This window comes from Chrysochloris asiatica, unplaced genomic scaffold (assembly GCF_000296735.1).
Source record: "Chrysochloris asiatica unplaced genomic scaffold, ChrAsi1.0 scaffold00436, whole genome shotgun sequence".
NCBI classification, from domain to species: domain Eukaryota; kingdom Metazoa; phylum Chordata; class Mammalia; order Afrosoricida; family Chrysochloridae; genus Chrysochloris; species Chrysochloris asiatica.
In genome coordinates this window covers 1223369-1240958 of record NW_006408954.1, presented here as the reverse complement: position 1 = coordinate 1240958, position 17590 = coordinate 1223369, and positions in this window count along the sequence as shown.

Here is a 17590-nt window from a genome sequence, read left to right as displayed (position 1 = left end):
AAAATGGCTCAATGGGTCAAAGCATCAGTTAGGAACGTTCCTGAAAAATATACATTGTCCTTCACGGTTGCACTAAGATTTCTGACACTGTATTTACCACACAAATGCCATTTCGAACAAAGAGTGGAAGATAAACCTACATTATAGGAAAGAGTGATGGCAAATCATTTCCTATTGCCAGACATATTCTAACCGTTGTTAACCACAGCAGATGGGACTGTGCACATTTATAGATACTCAATATAGCTGAGGCACTCACACTGGAGTAAATTAAACATACCAGTCCTTCTGTATCTTGTATCATGGCAGTTTCCAAAACCTCATAAGATTATTATGTCTACTTTCAGTTACGACTTACTTTGCCCGTTAGCAGAAAGTATCTATAAGACACATACTACATAGTTGAATTTCTCTTGGAGTCATCTATCCTATGATGGCAGGAAGCTAAATTTATAAAATGCTCCTAACCTATTAGTTAATAACACTCACTGAATATGTACTATGGGCTGAGTCCTGTGGGGTTCTGTGAAACAGGCAACATGCAACGGACATCGGAGAGTTTCTAAACTAATTAGTGACATTAAGGTAAGACCAAGAAACAACAGATCAAGTATAATGGAGATTAAACTACCAACTGTGTGCTGCATCTATTCATCCTTTCCGCAAACAGCTATTGAGCATTTGGCCTCTGTTCTTGGTTACTGCAACTTAGGTGCCTTTTGTTATATAAGTCTCTCGGGTGGTGCAAACAGCTTGCATGATGCTGAAGGATAAGCACTGGATCACCACCCACAAAGTCAGTGGTTCAAACCCACCCTCCAATCCTCAGAAACCTCCATACAGAGTCGCTATGAGCCAGAACCAACTCAATGACATCTAACAACAACAACTAATCTAAAAGTTGACAGTTTGAAAATACCTCGGACTCCTGGTGTGACACTGTAGTATCGGCGCTGGACTACAATTCACAAGTTTGGCAGTTCAAACCCACCAGCTGCTCCTCAGAAACTCAATACAGGTCAATATGAGTCGCAACTGACTTGACGGCACTTAACAACAACAACAGCAGCCCTGCGGAAGAAATGCCTGGTGACCTACGTCTGTAAAGATTACAGACCAGAAAATCCTACAGAAAACTTGTAATCTGTAACATGTAGGGTGGCCAGGAGTCAAAAGTGACTGGACAGCAGGTAATATTGTGTTTATTTGTGTGGTTATCTAGACCTATTAAGGAACTCTGGTAGTATAGTGGTTATAAGTCAGGCTGCCAACCTCAAGGTCAGCAGTTTGAAACTACCAGTCGCTCTGCGGGAGAAAGATGCAACTTTCTGCTCCCGTAAAAATTTATGGCCTCATAAATCCTATGAGTTGGAACCGACTCCATGGCACATTACCACCACCACCTAAATGTATTGACTATACTGGAGGATTTGTGCTAATGAGTTGGGGTCTAGCCAAATAAGGACCACCTCATGGTCCAATATCAGCTGACCTCAGGGAGGGAGGGGAGAATAATTCATACATGTGCAATGAGCCCCCAATTATGACTAGGTTATGAGACCAATAAAGATTCTAGACACATTAGCTCCAGAAGCTTCCTGGTTGGTGAAAACATCGATACATGTGAGTGAGTTGTTGTTGTTAAGTGTCCTCAAGTCCATTCCAACTCACAGTGACACTGTATAGGGTTTCCGAGGAGCGGCTAGTGGGTTTGAACTGCAGACCTTCCGTTTAGCAGACCAGTGCTAGTCCTATTGCACCACACCAGGACTCCTGTGGGAGAGCAATACACCCTTTTTGAGACATGGAAGCATAACATTGAAAACCTTTGGGACCTTGCTCTATGTATCTCTTCTTTATGTTGATCCTGATTTCTATCCTTCTGTTATGATAAATTGTAATGATAAATGCACTGCTTTTTATGAGTTCTGTAAGTTATTCCAGTGAACTGTTGAATTGGAAAGAGAAGTGGGAGCCAGTAGGTGAATGTAAGAGAGCCCAGGGGAGACTCTGAGTTTGTGGCTGGCAGCCTGAAGAAGCGATGGGAAAAGTCCAAACTTGTGGCCACAAGGCAAAAGTCAGGGTGTCCTGTGATCTATTTGACAGTCTAAAGAACTGTGTCTTTTAACTTGTGATATCTAACAAACTCCAGCCGGCTAGGGTCAGAGAGAGAAAATGCCACCTGGGTGGCTGCTGTCAGAGATGACTGAAAAGTGCAAAAGTGAGGATTTGATTAATTCTCACCTTTTGAAGATTGAATTTATGTAGATTCTTACTTATGAAACTATGTTCTAGGCAATATGCCTAAATAGTTGGAACAGAATGATGCTCAAAAATATTCATGTGACCCCTTACCCTCATGATTCTTACAATCTAGTTGAGGGGACAGGCATCAAAGATAAATAAAAGTACGAGGTGCAATGAGAATGTGCCAACCAGACTGGGAGGAAAGTAGATGGAGGTGCAACTAAAGAAGCATGTAAACTGTACTTCAAGGTGAGAACATTGGGGGAATGTAAAGGGGAAAGAGAGAAGGGCATTTCAGGTTAAGCAGCATGTGCAAGGGCCCTGAGGCAGAAAGAAGTTGCATGTCCTGGAGGTATGGTGGGGCTAGAGCCTAGAGGGAGGGATGGGGCTGGAGTCAGGCAGAGACCAGATGACACCCATCTTGAAGTCATGGTTGCAGTTTCGGACTCCTATTGATCCCATAGAACACAGCAGAATTGTCCCATAGGGTGTCCTAGACTGTAATCTTTATGAATTCTGGTGTGGCACCATAGGATAAGCACTTGACTTCAAGGTCGGTTTGAACCATAAGGTTGGCTGTTCAAGCTCATCATCGACTCCTTGGAAACCCTATACAGGGTTGCTCTGATTCGGAACCAACTTGATGGCATGAAACAACAACAACAGCAATCTTTATGCCAGCTTTTTTCCTCCATCAGAGCAGCTGGTGGGTTTGAAAGGCAGACCTTTTGATTAGCGACTCAAGCATTTAACTCTCGGACCACCAAGGCTCCTTGGAGTTATGATAAGAATTCTCAGTTTGCTGCTAAGGTAACAGAATGCCGTTGAAGTGTTTTAGACAGGGGGTAGGGCCAGGATTGGATGTGTTTTTAATACAATCACTTGGGTTATTGTAGTTCCCTTGGAGAGTTCACCTGTGGAAGGTCAGAGAAGGAGCTCAGCACTAGCAACTGGAGGAAGCTAACGTCAGCGTTCCTCTCTCCCACCCCTTAATGCCTGACTAGCAATACATGATTCCAGGCACCTTCTGAGAGGCAAACCGATCAGATTTGATGAGGAGGCTGAGTTGTCTTTCACTAAGATACCAATGGTACTGTTAACTAGTGATCAGGACAGAGACAGTCCCCAGTTTCTTCATGTGCATTTCTTTAGTTCCTGTGAGCCTTCCTAAGGATGTCAGTGGATTTTGAACTGCAACACCTAGATTTTTAACCCTCAGGGCAGGGAAAACCTCCTAATGTGTGTATCCTGTGCAACCACACAGGGCTGGCTATGCAAAGGTCTCTGTGCTTAGTTCATGCTCTGCGGGGGCCTTGGTGACATTCTGAATGATGTGTGTGGGCAGAGTTGTTGTTGTTAGGTGTTGTGGTGCTACTCTGTCACACAGTGACCCAATATGACAAAGTAGAAGTGCCTCATAGGACTGTACTCTTTATGGTAGCTGACTGCCTGATCGTTCTCCTTCAGAGAGATCGTGCTCCTTCAAATCCACCTAGTGGATTTGAACCATCAACCATTTGTTAAATCTTTGTGCCACCAGGGATCTGTTTTTGAATAGGGTACTTTGCTGATTTTTAGCCAGTCCACTGAAAGGCTTTAGTTACAGAGGTCTTTGAGGAATGCCCAAAGTGTGCCTGAGTACCATGGGGAAATCTTCAGGAGGTGGGGGGAATCACTTACTCCCCTTTTCTGGTTAAAAGTACAAGGAGACCTCTCTTGCAGGAGGACTATGTTGTTGTTAAGCGCTGTTGAGTTGGTTCCAATTCATAGTGATCCTGCATAGGGTTTCCACGGAGCAGCTAGTGAGTTTGAACCTTGGGGTTCAGTATTTAACCTACTGTTCCACAGGAACTCTATTAAGTGCCATTGAGTTGGTTTTGACTCATAGTGACCCTGTATAGGGTTTCTGAGAAGTGACCACTGAGCTTGAACTGCCGAGGTTCAAATCGACCTTACAGTCCAGCACATTACCCTGCAGTGCGACTACGGTTGTTGCTGTTAAGTACCGTTGAGATCATTCAGAATCAAATGACTATGCAGTTCAGCGCATTAACCCACAGTGCCACACCAGGACTCCACTATTGTTGTTCTGTGCCGTGGAGTTGGTTCTGACTCATAGCGACCCTGCACAGGGTTTCTGAGGCTGCAAATCTTTATGGGAACAGAAAGCCTCATCTTTCTCCCGTGGAACAGCTGGTAGTTTCCAACTGCCGACCTTGAGGTTAGCAACCCAATTCGTAATCACTACGCTATTATAGCTCCTTAGACTACCCTATGTTGTTGTTGTTAAGTGCCATTGAGTCTGTTCCAAACCATAGTGATCCTGTATAGGGTCTCCAAGGAGCAGCTGGTGAGCTTGAACCACCGACCTTGCAGTTCAAACGGTTTTGCTGTCTGGCGCATTGACCCACAGCACCACACCAGGACACCAGACTCTACTACAGCACTGTTTTATATATATAAAACAGTGCTGTCGTGTTCCCCTTGATCCACCTCTAGGACCTTTCCCGATCTAGGACTTAGGTCAGTACACATCTCCCTACACTCAATACCAGTGTGAGATGAGGCTTTGCAGCTTTGGGGAGGTGGCCTCCCTGCGTGTTCCCTTGGAAGTCTTTGGCTCAGGTTACACACACACCAATATTGCAGCCAGAAACGTGTGTCTGGGAGGGCGCTGCACCAAAGACACCAATTAACAGTTCAATTGTCCCTGTTGGTTAATCTTTTTCTGTCCATGCCCCCAGAGTGGTTCTATCCCAAGTTTATTTTTCCTGAAATATGCTTATGGGGACTTGGCTTTGATGCTTCAGGAGAGTATTGTTTGATTGGAAAAATCATCCTCAGATCACTGCCCAGCTGACCAAAATTTAGATCAATTCATGTGGTCTTCAGTGAAGTCATTACATAGTGACTGTGCTCAGCAGCATATCAAGCTAAAATGTCCTCATCCCTGTCTTTGTATATATATATATATGTTTAGAAAGGTACATTGGGTTAGCAAAAGAGCCAAGAAATCATATTACTTTATTCACAACCTCTGCTGCCTGGTCATCTCTGCAGCCTCCATCAGACAGGATGCATTTGATAAGTTGTCATTTTCTATTGCAAAAGGCAACAATCCTTGAAGAAAATGAAAGTCAAATTTCTATTTCTTGCTCTGGGTGACTACAGTGGTAGGTGTGTATAAAAATAAAGATGTAGGGGATACTTTATTATTATTATTTTTAAATCTCTCTGTGCATGGCTATTCAGTTCCAAATTCCAATCCCTTCTCTAGTTTTTTTATGTCATTTACTTGCTCACTGAAAACTATCACTGCATATTAGCAATCTCCTCACACCCGTTATCCTTCCCTCAGATGCTAGCTCTGCTGAGACATCATTTAATTCAGAGAAAAGGCAAGGGAAATTGATGACATGAGTGTCAGATATCCTGTGATTTGACACATGAAGAAATGAATCCAAAAGCATTTAGAATGGGAACTCTGAACTCTGAATAGTGCCGGGTACTGTGCATGAACAACGACGTCATCCACATGGCTCTGACGCTCAGAAGCAATACAGCCTTATTGTTGGCATCCAGGGTAATGTACACAAATCAGCTGGACAAGAGGAGGTTAGAGACATGTCACTGGAGTGCAGAAGGTGCTGTGGGTGGTAACTGCTGGTACTCAGGAGGGGAGCATTAGACTGCATCTTAACAAACTATGGGTAACATTTCGAAGAATGGGAATTTCAGAACACTTAACTGTGCTTATCAGGCAACCTGTCAAGAAACCAATAGGCAATTGTTTGAACACAACAAGGGGACACTAAATGGATCAAACACAACAAGAGGAAAGGTTTGTGTCACCATACTTATTCAATCTGTGTGCTGAACAAATAATAATCTGAGAAGCTAAATCTAGCTGATGAAGAACGTGGCATCAGGATTGGAGGAAGACTCATTAGCAACCTGCAATACGCAGAAAGATACAACCTTGCTTTCTGGAAGTGAAGAGGACTTAAAATTTTACTGATGAAGATCAAAGACCACAGCTTTCCATAGGGGTTGCATCTCAATGTAAAGAAAACAAAAATCCTCACCACTGGACCAATAAGCAACATTTATATAAATGGAGAAAAGAGACTGAAGTTGTCAAATACTTCATTTTGCTGGGATCAACCATCAACACTCAAGGAAGCAGCAATCAATAAATCGTATTGCATTGGGCAAATCTGCTGCACAAGACCTCTTTAAAAGTGTTCAAGTCCAAAGATGTCAGTTTGAGGACTAAGCTGTACCTGGTATTTTCAATAACCTCACATGCATGTGAAATTTAGACAGTGCATATGGAAGACTAGATGTATTTGAGTTATGGTTTTGGAGAATATTGAAAGTACCATGGACTGCCAAAAGAACAAACAGATCTGTGTTGGAAGAAATATAGCCAGAGTGCTCCTTGGAAGACAGGATGTATAGACTTCATCTCTCCTACTTTGGACATATTATCAGGAGGGATCGGAGAAGGATATCCTGCTTTAAAGTGAAGGGTCTGAGAAAAAGAGGAAGACCCCCAACACGATGGATTGATACATTGGCAGCAGCAATGGGCTCAAATGTAGCAACGATTGTGTGTTTGGTGCAAAAGCGGGCAGTGTTTCATTCTGTTATGTACAGGGTTGCCATAAGTTGCTACTGGCTGGATGGCACCTAACAACAACAATATGGTGTGGTATTATAGGATACGCACTTGACTGCTAACCATGAGGTTAGTGGTTCAAACCCATCAGCCACTCCTTGGAAACCCTATACAGGGTAGCTGGATTGGAATAGACTCAACAGCACTTAATAACAACAACAACATAGGACTCCAAAGCCGACACTCAGTATCAAGGTCATTTAACTAGCAGTCTAGGGATTCTAACGCTCCTTCAGCTTCTACCAAAACCTAGTCAATGTATGACTTCACTGAGTCCCAGGAGTTTTAATCTACAAAGGCAGAGAGGCTCAACATGTTGACATCGGACATCCCTTTCAGGACTGAAATTTTATAACTCCAAGATACAAACTACACAAACTTATATACAAAGAACAAAAGATCACACCACCCACTTTTAAGACTGCCATGCTTGCATGTCATCATCATCAAGTAGCTGCTGAGCTGTTCACCATGAGCATCAAGCAGATTTACCAGCGGATCAGATTGATTCTTACTGTTTCTTTACAATGCTGTTGTATTTAAACACTGAAGCCACAGCAAAAAGCAAGTGAGAGCTAGAAGTACCAGTGATATAGCTTTATTCCTCTATTCAAACCCTTTAAAAGCTCTCTAATTTGAAATGTCAGGGTCCAGAAAAGGGAACTGAAAGCCCAGCTTTCAGTAATATATTGTCAGGAGTCGGAAAGTACCTGGTAAACTGGGGTGTACACTTTATGTCAGATTATGTTCTGTTTGAAAAGAAAAAGCAACTTGGCCTCAGCCTCAATGATACTTTACTTCATCCTAATTAATGCCCAATTTGCCCCAAAGAATTTGGAACTAATATGAAGCTCTCTGTCCTGGTGTGGTGCTGTGGTTTAATGCACCAGCCTGCAAAGCCCTTTGAACTGCAAGGTCGGCGGTTCAAGCTCACCAGCTGCTCCTCGAAAACCCTATACAGGGTCGCTATGGGTCAGAACCAACTCAACAGCACTTCACAACAACAAACATTCAAATGTATTCAGAATGTCTCATTCCTAACACTCAATGGATGTGATGACATTCTGAGACTTTAACCCATTTCTTGAGCCAGTAAAGTTTTCAACTCAAATCTCATCACAATTCTGACTTCCATTTAAGAGAGCATTCTAGGTGATAGTATTACTCTTAAGGATCCGTGGAGAAAATATTAGAAGTTGACAAACATTGGCCATCTATGGACTTCATTTTTTCCCTGCAAATCCCTGCTCCACAATCCTCTAGCTCCAAGGAGAATTAATCATCGCTGCTCTGGAAGTCCCTAGGAGCTTCAAACGGTTAACACACTGGAATGTTAACCAAAAGGTGGTGGTTTGTTTCAATCCAAATGCACCTCAGAAGAACTGGTGATCTTGGTGATCTAATTCCAAAAAACTAACCACTGAAAACCCTGTGGCGCACAGTTCAGTTCTCACACACATGGGGTTGTTGTGTGTTGGGATCAACTAACTCAAAGTCACAAATTTGCTGAGTCTTTTCTAAAATCTACAATGTACTCACTTTCTCCATCTTTGGTCTTCCTCCCAGTTTCCAAAGGCTAAAACCTATGCTGGGTTTGTTGACTGAGCTGTGTTAACAACCCATCACAGGTGGCATCATCAGCTGAGGTCCTTTTCCTGCCATCTGCATTCTTGGCTGAGCCTGGGGACCAGGTGGCCTTTTTGTTAGTGACCTCCCACAACATCTGTGGCTGATGGCTAAATAAACCCATCCTAAGCCATTATCCCCCAGTGTCTTCTTGTGAAGCTAGTCACTCTGGGGAGGTGAATGAGGACCTCCAGGGTCTTAGAAGATCAAATAGCAGGTGGATGTGTGAAGACTGTAGTGACTTCTATTACAATTATGTAACATTTGGGGGACGCCTGACACTAAGGACTCAGAGAAATATCCCTAGAGAAGAAGAATGCATCTGCTACTGTTTTACTGACTATAGGGTCCTGAAATTACTCAAGAGGAGGAAATAAACACCATAAATATATTGTGTGTCTGGGTGCTACATGTGAGCAGATTATGGATATGTACCAGATTTTTAAGTAACCGAAAACTTCTGGGAACCAGGGTCTTACAACAAAATGGACATATTCATACAAACTTCCATTTTAATGCCAACTTCTACATTGTATGTATCTGAGATCTCCATAAGTCTCCTCTAACTTAATTTTAGCTCTGAAAATGAGTATTTACCTTCCCTAACTTGGGCAAATGGGAAGCATTTTCTGCAGGATTTGGACAAATTATCCTTGATAAACTCAGTTTATACCCTGTTTCTTCAAGGGTACTATTTCAACCCCTTCCTCTCTCTTCCACCAGAAGAGTGCCCAGACATGATTCATGATTGTCACCTGTGAAAACAGAAAGATGTTTGGTCTGGAGTCAAATCAGACGACTCAGCAGTTGAACGAAGTACAACCGTGTCTTTTGTTTCCACAGTTTCCCTCACTGTGTGTTTCATTTCATTATCAGATCAGCAAAATGAGAAAAGTGTTCATGCTGAGTGCTCTCTGCCCATGGACTGCACTTGGAGAGCCAGCCACAGGCATCCGTACCAGGAGGCCGTATCACCCTGAGCAAAGTGTGACCCCTCTGCCAACCCACTCTCACCACATAAGATCCCCTCCTCCAGACACCAAATGCCAAGGACACGTCTGTGCATAAAAGGATGCTCTTTCATTATTCAAAGAAGCATCAGGCTACATGGATCTCCCATAGCGTCCTTTGTGTGCCAGATTAATCTTTTGACGTATTATTAATTTGTCTCATGTTTATGATTGTCAGAAACTTTATACACACACACATATATAGAGAGAGAGCCCTGGTTTGGTGCTGTAGGATAAGCACTGTACTGCCAACAGCAAGGTTGGAGGTTCAAACCCACCAGTTGCTCCATGGAAAACCCTATATAGGGTTACTATGAGTCACTGTCAAGCCTTTGTGCTTTAAGGTTTTCCCATAAGGGTTATAGTGTCTTTGTGGTAAAGAAGTCACTCTGAAGACCACTTCCCCAATACCCCTAGGTTGGGCTTAGAAGATAGAGGCATTTGGACAAAGGAGAAAGTCTCCCCTGGAAGGGCGAGGAGGAAGGCCTTCTGTTACAGAACAGAAGTTGGGGAGCAGGTGACTTTCCAGGGCCAGGAGGAGCATGGTTATTTTGTGGGTGGTGATGGTGATGATGTTCTTCAGGTGTGGAGAGCTGAGTTCCATTTTCAAGAAGTGACCCCAACTGGGAGAATGAATGTGTGGCATGCTTAGAGTGGCCAAAACTGGGTGCCTAAGCTTAGAAGGCTTGGCAAAGATTCCCATGCCCCATCTATAAACAGCCTGCATGGGAGGTCACTTAGAGTGCATCCCAGGAGTGACATCCATGGTAAATCAAAGGTCCTTACACAGTAGAATTAGACTAGGGATGTGCCTCAGGATTTATTACCCCAAGTAAGGGGGCAGTGTCTCCCAAAATATGATGAGAATGAATTTTCAATAATTGCTGAAGCCACATCCAATTAGTTTGGTTTGGAAAAATTAACAAAAGTGATTCACCCTGCAATGGACTATGGGGCTAAGATGGAACATATTACATTTATAATTGTTGTTGTTGTTGTTGTTGAGTGCTGTGAGGTCGGTTCTGACTCATAGTGACCCTATATAGAGTTGCTGAGGAGAGGCTGGTGAACTTGAACTGCTGACCTTGTACTTCAAACCGACCTTACAGGCCAGGGCATTAAGTCCCAGCGCCATACCAGGACACCACATTTATCACAGGATAAATAAATCTAGACACAACCTAGAAGGCTGGTTAACAAATTACAATGCTGTCTTGCTATGGAATACTATACAGTCTCAATGAAGGTGTTTTTAAGAATGTTTTTCAAATAACATAAAAAAAATAGAGCAATACACCCAAATATTACCACAGATATTCTTTTGATGGTGGTATTAAGGATGACATATTTTCTTCTTCTTTTCTCCAAAATGAGAATATGTTGCATTTACAAATCACATAATTTCTTAATAAGCATGATATTTTTAAAGGGCAATCACTGAGCAATTTAAAGTCCAGAAGGATTCTGTTTATGGTGACCTGAATGCATTCATGCCCATTTCTTCTTTTTTGTATGACACATGACTGCATTCCAAGTTAAAAGAACTGTCTTTATAGCTGACCCTTTGTCATGAGGACACAAATTCATGGGGAAAACACAAGAGGGAACACAATTTTCATTTTTATGCCAAGCAAAATTTGGCAGAATACGGATTTGCAAACACTTCCAAATCCAGGAACTATACATTCAAAGTAGCAGAAAAGAATCAAAGTCATCACATTTTGGACACATGGATAGTGAGGCTCATCTCTTAAAGACACAGACTCTCACATCTGTGGTTCTGACCCCATTACAGTAACTTTAAGATTCATACAATTTCATACCATGTAAATTTGGAATGTGAGACATTTTCTATAATCTCTTAAATATTTTCAACCTTCCAAATCCTTCATAATATGTAAAAAATACAATTCTCCCTCCGACACACACCTTGTTTTTGCTTGTTTGTTTGTTTTTTTCCTTTAAGAGGTTGGGCTTTGCTTAGAGGAGTCTCTAAAACCTGTTGCCTCGATGATGGGAGTGTCGGTCCCTCCCCAGATCAGAAGGCAGGACTGCTTTTTCACCTTCCACAATTAGTTGTCAACCTGCCACCCACACATGTGATATTGCACCTGTAACTTAACATAGGCTCCTTTCAGAAGTAACATCCTTGAGTTGGGTGCTCTCTGACAACTCTTGGGAGTAAGAATGAGATAAGGCTATTTAGAGAAGGTAAGGACCAACTCTCCCATCATCCCTATTTAGCATCCTTCCGTCAAGTCAGAAAGATAGATCATCAGCAAGTTCCAAATCTGGATCTCTTAAACTCAGCCCCCACCTCCCAGTCCTTTCAGACACACTTTCATGCAATCATTCTTTAACACTGTGTTCTCCTCATGCAATTATTATTTCATGCTGTGCCTTTCTGTTTAAAGAGTCGACACAAAATAAAAGGCCAGGTGAGGAACATTATTTTCTTGTTGACCCTCTCTATGATGTTGGTCAACGGTCCTCTTATGATGGCATGAGCAAGCACTGTTTCTTTGAAAATTTAAAACTAGGAAAATGGCTTTGTGCCATGAAGGGTATGTATTACTTTGTTATATAATGAGAATTGTATAAAGTATCATATATCTGGAAAATCAAAGCTAAATTTAATGTTCAACACAATTATAGCAACTAGAGTCATAAATTTGCTCCTTCCTGTTAGCAGGTTTTACCTTTTGATTTTTAATGCATCTAGCTTAAGGTCTTTGTCTCTGTATCACAAGTTGCTTTGCTTCATTCATTCATTCATTCAATCAATAATTCAATCGACCAATCAGCATTCTCTAATCCATTCTCTCTTTCTCTCTCTCCAGGAAAGGTATACATTATAAATAGTTTAATAGGCTTTGGCTTCCCCAGTCCTTATTGGAATATTCCGGAGCATGGCAGCAGATGTCTTTGCAATTCCATGAGTCAGGAATGCACTTGAAAAGGCTTCAGGCAAAAAGGTGTCCGTGTGAGGATTGCTGTTATTATAGTGATGAAAGGAAAGGGACCTGCTTATAGGCTTTGAAACTTCAAGTAAAAATACAAGCAGTATAACACACTGGGCTAAATATGTCCTTTTAGAAGGCCTCCGAACAAAAGCCATTATTAAGCTCATCCCTGCAGCTAAAGCTTCAGTTCTCTTTGGGGAGAATGCAGGCCCACAGGCAAAAGGGTGGTGCCCTTGAAGTTTACTGACATTGTTGTGAAACCAAAAAGCTTCTATGAAAAACTGAATATTAGTAGAGCAATGGCTCTGGTCCTCAACGAGCACACGGGACATGTCATGGGAGATCTGAGATGCCCTCAGTACACCCACAGTGAAGAAGAAGGCTGATTGGGGGCTGCGGTTAAAGGGGAGACTGAAGGTGCCAGAGATCACAGAGATTTTGAGGGCCTGTGGCCAGAATCTCTCCATGCATCCTGGGGGTAAGAGTTTGCTGTTACTTTGAAACTCACATTTCCAAACACACACACACACACACACAGAGAAACAAAACAAAAGCAGTAACAAAACCTTACCAATTTCACTGGGCTGATTTTCAAATGAAAATCGGACTCATTTTTCAATTTAAAGTTACTGAGTCTTCAAAAGAACATTCTGGCTCATTTTTCAAGTCAAAGAGTCTTTTCCTCCTCTAGTCCAGGAGGAAAGAACCCCAGGATGAGGAGAGGGGCAACCAAAACAAAGTGACAATGAGAAGATTCAGTGTCATTACCTCATTCTCTGGGACACAGACTCCAACACTGTCGTGCACTATAAATGTGACCTTACCATCAACCGCTCTGCACCTCAGTTCCCACTTTAAAAGCATTGCTACAGCCAGAATATCTACTTGATATAGTTGATAAGGAGCTCTGGTAGCGTAGTGGTTACGAATCGGGCTGCGAACCTTAAGGTGAGCGGTTCGAAACTACCAGCCGCTCCGCGGGAGAAAGATGAGGCTTTCTACTCCCGTAAAGATTTACACCCTCGGAAATCCTGTACAGGGTCGCTATGGGTCGGAACCGACTCGACGGCACTTAACAACAACAATAGTTGAAGACACAGTTGTTAAAACAGAAAGCTACAGTAAGGTTGCATTCTTTCACCGTATTTACTCAATCTGTATGCTGAGCAAATAATTTGAGAAACTGGATTATATGAAGAATATGACATCAGGATTGGAGAAAGACTCATTAACCATCTGCGATATGAAGATGATAGAACCTTGCTTGCTGAAATACTTGATGAAGATCAAGGACCACAGTCTTTAGTAAGAATTGTACCTCCATGTAAAGAACACAAAAATCCTCACAACTTGACCAATAAATAACATCCTGATAAATGGAAAAAAGACGGAAGTTGTCAGACTTCATTCTGCTTGGATCCACAATTAATAACCAAGTTAACAGCAGTCAAGAAATCAAACAATATACTGTATTAGGCAAATCTACTGCACAAGACCATGTTAAAGTATTCAAGAGCGAAGATGCCAGGTTGAGAACTAAGGTACCCCTGACCCAAGCCACAGTACTGTCAATTGCTTCATATGAATGTGAACACTGAATATGAATGTGGACAATAAAAAAAGGCAGACAGTAAATGAATGCATCTTTATTATGGTGTTGGATACGTATATTGAAAGTACCATGGACTGATAGAAGAACAAACAAATCTGTGTTGGAAGAAGTACAGCCAGAATGCTCCTTAGAAGCCAGGATATATAGAATTTGTCTCACATACTTTGGACATATTATTAAGAGGGACCAGTCTCTGGAGAAGGACGTCATGCTTGGTAAAGTAAAGGGTCAGAGGAAAAGAGGAAGACCCCCAATGAGACGGATAGACACAAAGCAGCAGCAATGGGCTCAAGTGTAACAATTGTGAGGATAGGGCAGGACCAGACAGTGATTCATTCTGTTGTGCATAAGGTAATTATGAATCGGAACCTACTCAATGGTACCTGACATCAACAATAGTTGAAGTGTAATTGAAACAAAACACAACAAGAAAGTAGCAATGTGTAAACTGTAAATGATGCTAAGCAGTTCCCTGCCCTTGCCAGAAACAGCTGACCTGGAGTTAACTCCATGTGTCAGAGTAGAATTGTGCTCCAGAAGGTTTTGAATGACTGACCTCTCATAAGTAAATTGTCAGACCTTTCTTTTGAATCACCACTGGGTGGGCTTGAACCTCCAACCTTTTGGTTAGCAGTCAAGCACATTAACCATTTGCACTTCCCAGGGAGTCCTTATCTATCCTTAGGCAGTTTCATTGTCATTCATGTGGTTCTCCCCACTCCATTCAGGGCATCTCCTGGTTTATGGAATCCACTGTGAGAGGGGAAGAATATAACTAACCCCTAAAATGCCCACCATGCCCTTTTATTGGTCTTGTGAGGTCAGGAAATGTACAGCCTTTAAAACAGAGAATTTAACATCTGCATAAGAGAGACCCCGTATTTACTCAGGTACCAAAGGAATGAGAAATCTTTCCAGTTTTCAGCCTTAACCTTTACCCCACTCCTGAAAACCACCACTGGAATTGTAACTTCTCTACATATGTGAAACAAAATCTGAGAAAATTCTCAGATACCTAATTATTTGCAGATCCACTGAAATGAGAAGCAGCACTCAGCATTTTTGTTGTTGTTTGTTTAAAAAAAAAAAAAAAAAGTAGGAGGAAAAGGCCCAACTTTTGTACTCTTTATAATGGAAAAATCTGACATCATGATGGGAAAGTTCTGTTCTGGAAGGAGAAAAGGACCTCTGACCGTAGTGTATAAAGTTGTATGGAAGAGCTCACCGTGGCATTCTGTTCCTTTCTGCGTTTCTATTTAGCGCCAAATACATGTGTAAGAAGTCACAATGATGGTTTTATTCAGCATGAAGTGCACACATGTGAACAGGATTAAGGATTGCTGGGGAAAATTAAAGATAAATGTACTAGAATGGGGATGGTGCAAAAGCTTAATGTGATCAGCTGCTAACTGAAAGGTTGGAAGTTCAAGCCTACCCAGAGACACCTCAGATGAAAGACCCGCCAATCTACTTCCAAATAATCAGTCAATGAAAACATAATGGTGCACCATACTACTCTAGCAAACAGAATCACCATGAGTCGAAGTCAACTCAACAGCAGATGAATTTGCTTTTTAAGGGCATGATGATTCTTTTCAGCATGTCTAGTCCGACTCTCACGTCTATGTCTGTCTTCTAAAAAGAAAGAAGACACTAAGTATTAAGAAAGGGAAGGGGAAGAGGTCCGTGTGATCACCAAAGACTGATCAAAAGGGAAAGCAGATTTCCAAATGTTTCCAAAGCACAGTATGTTTCAGGCCTCACAGTAAAGACCAAGCCGTTAAGATCTGTGCGTGAGCAAGAGATGACAAACATCCATGCTGAGTACACAAGAAGGTCATGGGTGAATGACAGTCTCAGCAGGCACAGGTATTCAATACCAGGCCAAGGCAATGAGCACTCCGCACCCCCTCCTAATTTTAATGTTCTGTAGTGACACATTAAAAATAGAGGACATGGAGGTTTCTGGGCAAATAATGTATAGAGAATGGACTCAGTCCTACTGCCAGGAGTGAAACCCCAACTCCACCATCTTCCACATAAGCTGTGCATCTTATGCAAGTTACTTAACTGGTCTGTGCCTCACTTTCCTCATATGTAAATTGGGAATAACACAAAAAGCTGGTGGAAGAAATTAATATTTGTAAAGCACTTAGAAAGATTAGTGCCTGGTGCATAGTAAATTCTATATAAATGGGTTGCTTCCTATGGTTATTGTTATCAAAACATGTATCAGTAAAATTATCTGGACCCAACATTGTATGTATTGGAGCTGAGTAAAGTAGGCGCCCAAGGGGCCCTGGTAACAGTGGGTTAGGTCAGCTCTAAATGAACCAGTTGTTCCGCAGGAGAAAGATGAGGCTTTCTGCTCCCGTAAAGATTTACAGCCTTGGAAACCCTATACAGGGTCACTATGAGTCAGAACCAACTCGATGGCACACAACCACCACCATAATAAGAGTCTCACCGCTCTGAAATTTGTTAAAAGGGTGAGGTTTCTATTTTACATCCGTTAGGATTCTACCTTGAGTGAGTTGGCCAGAAAGGGAAGGGGCCTCATTTGAGACGTTTGCTTTTCAAGCGTTCATGCAAGAATCTTTGATTTGCTGTTGTATCTCTGCTGATCCCAGAACCCAATTTGTGGCAATGGAAATCAAATATTTTCAGGCCAGCATGCAATTAGTGTTCATCTTAATACCCGCCTCTACCCACAAAGAAGTTCTGGAAGCATAGTAAGGAGCTCTGATAGTATAGCGGCTATGAGTCAGGCTGCTAACTTCAAGGTCAGCAGTTTGAAACTACCAGCCGTTCCGTGGGAGAAAGATGAGGCTTTCTGGTCCCGTAAAGATTTACAGCCTCGGAAACCCTGTGCAGAGTTGCTGTGAGTCGGAATCGACTCCACAGTACACTATCACCACCATCATCCACAAAGAAGAAGTTCTGGTGTGGCCCTGTAGGATATGACATGCAGGATAACTGACTTCTTGGTAAATAGACCCAATGTGAAACTGGACAGAGAGCAGAGCAGTAATTCAGAGACCCACTCCTGATCTCTGAGCCGCGTTGGCCCTGGAGGTCTATCTTTAGTTTACTGTGATTAATGAAATACTTTGTTTCCCTTTGACTCTACCCACTAAACTTTAGCAAACTTTATTTTTAAAGAATCCATAGTAGAAAAATATCTTTACACTTTAAAAAAGTGAAAATTTCCACAACCTTCCTGCAAGAAGAATGACTTACTTTTTTTTTTTTTTTCTCCATGTTTTTATTGTGAATTGAGTGATAGTTTACGTGGGAGAACCTCGGTTCATTTCATTGCAATGATTATAATCCCCTGTATGCTTTATCATTCAACAGTATTGCTTCTATTCCCTCTGGGTTTTTTTGTTTTGTTTTTTTATGTGCACCAAAACACTCAGGAATATACAATCATTCAAGAGCCAAGGGGGGG